The sequence below is a fragment of the Haemorhous mexicanus genome, chromosome 5 (assembly GCF_027477595.1).
Source record: "Haemorhous mexicanus isolate bHaeMex1 chromosome 5, bHaeMex1.pri, whole genome shotgun sequence".
Taxonomy (NCBI): domain Eukaryota; kingdom Metazoa; phylum Chordata; class Aves; order Passeriformes; family Fringillidae; genus Haemorhous; species Haemorhous mexicanus.
Window position 1 is genome coordinate 5741792 of NC_082345.1, and position 8130 is coordinate 5749921.

Below are 8130 nucleotides of genomic sequence, written 5' to 3' on the forward strand. Positions count from 1 at the left end.
AACAGAAAGTCTGTCACCCTGTCCTGAAAGGGAACTTTGAGATTTATTGTCAAGCTGGGCTAAGATTCTATTTTTCATGTCAAACCATTGAGACAAACTTTCCAGAAAATATATGAAATCACTGGGCAAGTTCAGTTTTACAGTTACATGATGGTAGAAGTCTGCATCTCACACTCCACAACCCAGAAGGCAGGAGGTTGCTCTCTTCAAAGCTCTGTAACAGGAACTTTGTGAAAACAACTCACCTCCTGCTTCTTATTAGCTTACACTGACCTGCAACATCCTACTTCAAAAGTCAAATGTTCCAGTAGTAGGAACACATTCAAATAAACAAATGAAAGTTCAAAATGTTTTCAGAAATCAGTTTCCTAAAGAATCAGAACAAGAACCTTATTTGTTTCCATAGTCTTAATTTTTGAAAACCAGTTTCTTTGTTACACTTCTCTTGACAGAATGCTTTAAAAAGCAGAGGCAGACAGTCACCATGTTAAGCACAACCAGCTGAAATGAGTCTTGTAAAAAGACAAGGCATTTAAAAAAAGGTCTATCAGAAAACACTAGTTTAATAGCCTTCCACTTAAACACTGTCCCAAATACTTTTTCATAATCAGCACCATTATCTTGTGTAACGTCTTTTCAAATCTACCAACACCGTCTGTCAGAAAATTCACTGAATGACTCAGACAGACACTTTCAAATCATAAATACTCAAAACTGCTAGTTCCATTTCAGAAGTACTTCTGTTCAAGGATTTGAATTGCTGATGGCATAATAATCCAACGACCTCCTAAAGTTTCCTTATCAAGATTTCCCCATGCACAAACAGCATGTCCACTGACGAAAGCAAGCCTTGCTGCTTTGCACAGTGCCTTGGACAATATGGTTATGCAATCCAAAACCCATAAAACTTGCAAAATTTTTAGTGCCTAACATTGAGTATCTTTTGTACATGAATGCCTGACACAGTTCCTTGAACATGCAACTGAAGACATGAGATAACAGCAGAGATCCCAGCATTAAAATCACTGGCATTACATGCCCTGCCAATTCCCATTAATTTTCCTTCATCACAGATCTACAGAAACACTTGCCCAGAGCAAGCACAGGCTTTCCAAAGCTCAGCCTTCTAATCCTGTGTCCAGGAGTCAGGCTTTCAGTCTGAATCTCATCCACATGGCCAAAACCACTGGTCACTAGCCACTTGCCATACTCATAGTGATGTCACCAGCTCTACAGCACTGATTCAAGTATATTAGGGCAAAGATTGGGGTGTGGGGTGATGGAAAGCCCCATGGGTCCGGCTCTCTTGTCTCTTTAAGACAAGTTAAGCTTATCTACCCATGGTATTTTAAATCTAATTTTGAGAATATGCATATAATATATAAGAATCTGCTGGAGAAATTTTCACCATGAAAGGTTTTGCTTGAAGTACACCAAAAATACACTCTTGTCCCTCACACCACATTATGTTTTCAGATCTGATTTACGCTCAGAAAGCATCATTTTGAAAACCTGGGCTAGGTTGGGATGCAGCTTTTAGCTCCTCCATCACTTATTCTGATTCAGTTTTCCACATTAGCAACTATCCTCCACGGCTTTGACAGCAAAGCTGCCAACAACCTTATTCACAACCATATTTAGTTGTCAGCTCAGACAAGGGAATAATTTCTGTATTGTCTCAACTAATCTTACACTTCCAACACAACAATATCCTCCTTTTAAGTTGCCTACTAACACACACTTATAGTCTTCTTACAGGTTTAAGTGTCACAGAACAGATGAAGTTCACATATTATTAATAAGTTATCCCTACAATGCAAGCACCACAGCAGGAAATCTTCCTAACTGCAAGTGGCTGGCAACCCTACAGGAAAAGAAAAAACGAACTCAAAACACAAACTTCCTTTCTCCTATAAACAAGGCTAGGTCACAGCCAAAGATAACAAGGAAAACTGGCCATGTTTCATGATCCTGCTGCACCCATAACTCCAAGACACAACGCCTACTTCTGTTGATCACAAACATATTTTCCTCTGTTACAGCGGCTACCACAAATCTGAAGTAGTCTCAATAAGGTTCTGCAGCAAACAAGCACCTCCACACTGAAATACTACAGAAAGGACTCAGAGGATTTTTACAATTCTGAGTGCTGTGCAGCACAGAGCTCTTCACTGACTTCCAGAACAGACCTGTGAAGCCCAGAGCCAGGATGAAGCCAGAAATTCGATACTCCCTGACACTGACTACAGCAAGGGAGTGAAAACAGGAGTTTAAATTACACTCTAAGACATCAACTCAAAACCAGATTATGCCAAGAAGGGTTTGCCCAGAGAGCCTGGCCAGTTTCATAAAATTCGATCTATTTTTAAAAATAGACAACACGGCTGTGATACTCAAGACAATTCAGCTGCCTGAAAAGCTTCATTGCTGCACTGAAGAACACAAAGTTTCTTTAAACAAGAGGTAACATCTAAAAGCTTTTCTGCTGTGTGACAAGTGCATGATAGTTTACATACACAAAGTGACAAAGCTCGTATAACAAAAAAAAAAAAAAAAAATCTAATTTAATGGTTTTCTCAAAACAAATGTCCACACATCTACTGAAGCCACAAAATCATCTGACTTGTAAGGCAAAGACAAACACAAGAAGAAACTAACACTGCTTGAAAACCCCAGCAAAGAACAACAGCTGTCATCTCTTTGTTTTCCAGCCGATTACCATATGTTTCAACGTCTTTGTTGTTCATCCCAAGCAAACAAGAGATGAAGACCCGATTCTCTCAAGAAAAAAAAAAAAAAAAAAAAACTTTTAAAAAAGTTTCTTCTGATGCCACTTGAGAATATCCAAACTGTGGTTACCTTAATAGCAAATGTTTATATTACATTTATCTACTGTTGTTAACTCCAATGTTTATAGATACAAGCACTTAAAAACACTCTGCTGTCACAAAGGCTCCCATACTGTGCAAGCGGAGGAAGTATTACTTATAGTGCCTCCGTAAGAAGCTTTCAGGCGCAGCAGCAGATTTCCCTGCCCTGACAAGCAACAAGTGCACGAAGGCTATAAACAAGACCCACTTACGGTGCTCTTGACCCACTTAGAGCGCTCCACTGGCCCAAAGCCTCCTGCTGCAGCCGGCGATTCCCGGTGCTCCGCCGTGCCCCCGAGCGAACTCGCTGCCCGCGGGCTCCGCTCGCCCGCAGGGCCCGGCCCAGCCCGGCCCGGCCCGGCCCGGCCCGCCCGGCGCGGCCAGCGCCCTGCGCCCGCCTCTCGCCCCGCCACCCCCGCCCCACCGACACCAGCGCAGGCCGCCCGCCCGCCCGCCCGCCCGCCGCGGGTCCCTCCCGCCGCCCCGAAGAGCGGCCGCACGCCAGGGCGGGGAGCCCCGGCCCCGCGGGCGGCGGCCGGGCCGCGCAGCCCCCGCGGAGCGGAGCGGGGCCGCGGCTCCCGGGCGCTCGCTCACCTGGCAACGGCCGGCGGAGGTGCTGCCGCTGCCGCCGCCCCCGTCCCGCGGCCGCCGCTGCCGCCGCCACCGCCGCCCGCCCGGCCCGGCCGCCGCCTCCTCCGGCCCTACGGCGTCACCATCGCACGAGGCCGCCGCCGCCAATGCGGGACGCGCCGCCGCGGCTGCGCGCCCGGGGCCGGAAGGACGCGCAGCGGGCCCGGCCCGGAGCGCGCACGGAGGAGGCGGCGCCCAGGGCGCGCAGCCGCACCGAGAGCGGAGCGGGGCCCGGAGCCGGGGTCGTCCATCTCCCTCCCGGGAACAGATTCCTGGAATATGTGGGGAAAGAGTTCTGAGAAATCGAGTCCAGCCTGTGGCCGGACACCACCATGTTGTCTAGACCATGTCCACTCTTTCCGTAAACACCTCCAGGGACGGTGACTCCCCCGGCTCCCTGGGCAGCCCATTTCTTCTTCTGTAAAGAAATTCTTCCTCATGTCCAACCTAAGCCTTCAGCTGGCACTTTAAGACCAAGTGCTCTATTGTCTGGAACAAGAGCCAGACCCGCACCTGGCTGGACCCTCTTGTCAGGGAGTTGTGCAGAGCCACAAGGTCTCCCCTGAGCCTCCTTCACTCCGGGCTAAACAGCGCCAGCTCCCTCAGCTACTCCTTGTGAAACGTGTCCAGACCCTTCACCAGTTTCACTGCCTTCGTATGAACTTGCTCCAGCACCAAAAAGTTCTTCCTGACGTGAAGGGCCCAGAACTGGACACAGCACTCGAGGTGTGGCCTCAGCAGTGCCCAGGACAGGGGGACAGTCACTGCCCTGCTCCTGCTGGCCACGATCTTCTTGACACAAGCCAGGATGCCGCTGGCACTCTGCTGGCTCATGTTCAGCTGGTTGTTGACCAACGCTCCCAGGTCCTTTTCCAGCCAGCTTTCCAACCACTCTGTTGTGGTATTCACATGCTCTCTGAGCAGAGAAAAGCTGTGAGAGAAGCAGAGAAGGAGAAACAATGCTTATTTCTGCTTGCTGCTCCTGTTGTTTTGATCATGCGGAATGTGTTGGAAGATTATTTACCTGAAGGGATTGCTTGATTGGATTCTGATGGTGTTTGATTGACCAATTGGATGTGTGTGTGTGCGTGTGTGTGTGTGTGTGTCGGGACTGTAGGCTGTCAGTCACGGGTTTTCCAGTAGTTAGTTAGAAGTGTGATGTACTATAGTATCTCTTTAATATAGTTAAAGAGATCTCTTTAATATAGTTAAAATATAATATAGTTTAATATGATCTTTCTGATACCATGGAGTTCTGCACATCATTCTTCCCAGACATTGGGGTCGCCTGATAATCTGATATTCTGTCCCCAGCCTGTATCACTACCTGGGATTGTTGTGGCCACAGAACAGAAGGGATTGGCAAAGAACAGAGTTTCCAGCCCCCAGCGATGGCCTCCAGGCTGGAGGGGAGTTCCCCTTTTTGCTGCTTCCTGTGTGCCCTCAGGCAGTGTCACCCTCTCCTCTGGGAATCAGCGTCAGGGGAAACCCCAGCACCTCCATGACCACGAGGCCAGCTGTGGGAACAGCCCAGAGCTGTCCAGGCACAGCACAACTCACTGCAGGAAAGGTACCCAACAGAACACGTACCAGAAAGGACAAAAAGAATCATGATCAGCATTTGTAAATCCCCAAACAAAAATAATAAACCCCCTATTATACCACAATGATCATATCATGCTCATGGCCTCCATCCATCAATCTTCTCCTGCAGGACCTGAAGCTGTCATTAAAATCTCTTGTTTCTTAGCTCTGTTTAAATGACAGTTGAGATCTATTTTTGTTTTTGCACTAGAAGAGAACATTGGGAGGGGACCTGATTGGGGTCTGAATGTGTCTGAATGGAGGTGCCAAGAGGATGGAGCCAGGCTCTTCTCAGTGATGCCAGGCAATAGGACAAGAGGCAACAGGCAGACACTGATGCACAGGAAATTCCACCTGAATATGAGGAAGGACTCCTTTACTGTACAAGTGACCTGCACTGGAACAGAATGTCCAGAGAGGGTGTGAAACCTCCCTTTAGGGAGGTATTCCAGAACCATCTGAATACAGTCCTGTCTCACATGCTCGAGCAGGGAGGTGGCACCAGATGACCCACTATGGTCCCTTCCCACCTGACCCAGTCTGTGATTCTGTGGTGTGGACATCCCTGTGTCCAGGGCAGCTGGAGGAGGGGGAAGAAGCCCCACTGGACAGACTGGCCTGCCTGTCCAGGGCCCAAACACCTGTGTCTGGTGTAGAGGCACGGAGGGGGAGCACCAAAGAGAACAAGAACTTGCCCTGTTAAGGAATGGGAAGTGTTGAGTGAGCAGCAGGAAAACCTCTGTGATGTGGAGATTTCACCTCCCAAAACAATGTCCTTGGGAAAAATGGTGGAAACCCTACACCTGCATGTTCTACAGTGAGACCAGTCAAAACACAAAGGGAACACTACTCTGTTGGAGGACAATTTAGCAATTGCCAGGGAGAATAACTGGATGATTTGGAGAACCTGTCTGTAATTTGTGTGGCTCTATGTACTTTAGTGCTTTGCTGAGCCAATACGCTTGTCCCCACACCCAGAAATTTTAGCTCAAACCAGTGACTGTGAATGACATAGTTAAAGGAAACAAAATTATCCCTATAAATTAATATTTGAGTTATTTTGATCCCTAATACCCAGAAACAACAAATACATCCTGCCCATTCCTTAAAACTGTTTATAAAACTATGATTCCCTATTGTCTCCTTTAGAATATATCCCACCTCGCACATTCATCAAAGTTTTGTTATTGTGAAAGGAGCAAGGTAGTTACTGAACATTTCAGTTGCACTCTTACACACACTTGGGGTTTCTCTCATCAATCAAAATGCATTTTGGCAGCCGTTGGGCAGCAGCACGGGGAGCAGCAGCTGCAGTGGCTGCTCCAGCTCCACCCCGTGCCTGTCGGATGAAGTATTTCCTGCCCTGTCTTTCAGGATTTCTTCTGTAAAATGGCGCTAATGATTTAAAAATATTTTGAGCTTCACTGACGAAAAATATACGTAAAAACTGCATGTCATTTTCATCTGTCATTTCCTGTCACCATAACTTAACGTGTATGCAGCCAACTAAGAGGGAAAACGAGATACGAATACTGATTCAATAAATATTAAATAAAGGGAATTTGGGTAGTTTATTCTGGTTCAAGAGCCTGGGAATCAAAAAGCAAAGCTGTGCCCTGTAAAACACATTTTCAAAAACAGAGTTATGTACTGCCTGGGCATTTGCAGATGATTCCTAGAAAATGTAGCAGTAATAAAATGTTCATTGCCTTAATTCCTTCAGAATGTGTTTGTCCTATAGACACAGCCCTGTGATTTGTGGAAGTTGGCAGGTCATTACTGGTTAACTCTGTTCTTCCCGAGCTAGAGAAAACACATCTGCCTGCGGCAAATGAAACTGAGCCTGGCCGGAATCATCACAATGAACTGCAGAGAGCTGCTGCTCTAAAAAGACGGTCTAGGTGTTTGCTCAGGCCAAGCAGATGCTAAATCCTTGTGCAGTTCCTTGAGGCTGTGGACAAGACAGGGTTACACTTAGGTCAAACACTGGGTCTACCCCACATATTTTCATATTTTTCCCCTGAAAGGCACTGTTGTCCTTGCATCCCATCCAGCCCATCAGGCATCATCTCGATTTTTTGGGAGTCTTGTGAAGGGCTGACACAGCGATATGGCACTCTAGGAAGAGCCACAAGACAAATGATGATTCAGAATAAAACTGCCTTAGGGTAAGCAAGAGCCTGGACCTTTTATCTTTTTTTTTTTTTTTTTTTTTTTTCCTTTTCAGGATGTGTGTTGCTGCTGCAAGCCTTCAAACCGTTTCACCTCTATTGGCAAACATACCTGAGCAGCTCCCTTCTGAAGTCCCCAGGACAGCTGCCACCATGTGGGAAAAGGAGAAAATGGATGGGAAAATGGCCTGAGGGAGACACTGCAACCTCCCAGCAAAGCCGCTCTGCTCACTCTCTTTGTATTTCTTTCCTTATCAGAGTCTTCCTCTCCTCTAAAAACACGAAGGGCCCCACCCTCTCCACCCACTCAGTCCCGCTGCTGAAGTCTGGAGCACCCACCACATTCCAAACAGCTGGAACTGCTGCCAGTCCTGACAGCTGGGGGGCATCAGAGCCAGCTTGCACTGGGTGGGGAACTCAGAGGTAACTGTGACATTAGGGCAGGTGTCCAACTCGAGTGTCACAGGGCGGTATTTAGTAGTTCCTTTTATGGCTGCTGCATTTTATCTCTGCTCACAGGGAGAATTCCTGAGCCTGTTTGCTCCCCCTTTCTGTCTTTCTGTCTTCAAGGAAATGCTATCATGTAGGTCATACCTTTTTGAATTCTAATTAAAAAAAAAAAATTAAAAAAAATCAACTGTCATTTAAACAGAGCTAAGAAACAAGAGAGTATAGTAACAGCTTCAGGTCCTGCAGAAAACTGATGGATGGAACTGTGATCATTGCATCATACTGTGGGGTTTATTATTGTTATTTGGGGATTCACAACTGCTGATCGTGATTCTTTCTGTCCTTTCTGCTAAGTGTTCTGTTGGGCACAGAAATTTAACCTTTGCTTATCTTTGAGCTGGTTATATTTAGACTTCAGAGCTGGT

At 46.9% G+C, this 8130-nt stretch overlaps 1 protein-coding gene across 2 annotated transcripts in view; it reads right to left on the reverse strand.

The window, feature by feature from the left end:
- ADIPOR2 (adiponectin receptor 2) overlaps nt 1-3609 on the reverse strand; it is a 44667-nt gene extending 41058 nt beyond the window's left edge. The window contains exon 1 of one of the 2 annotated variants that reach the window (XM_059848113.1): nt 3465-3609. The gene's annotated coding sequence lies outside the window, so the exon portion shown is untranslated. Of the gene's footprint in view, nt 1-3082; nt 3231-3464 lie in introns of those variants that run through there. The other variant, XM_059848114.1, reaches the window with a different exon arrangement.
- Between the last annotated feature and the right edge of the window lie 4521 nt (nt 3610-8130).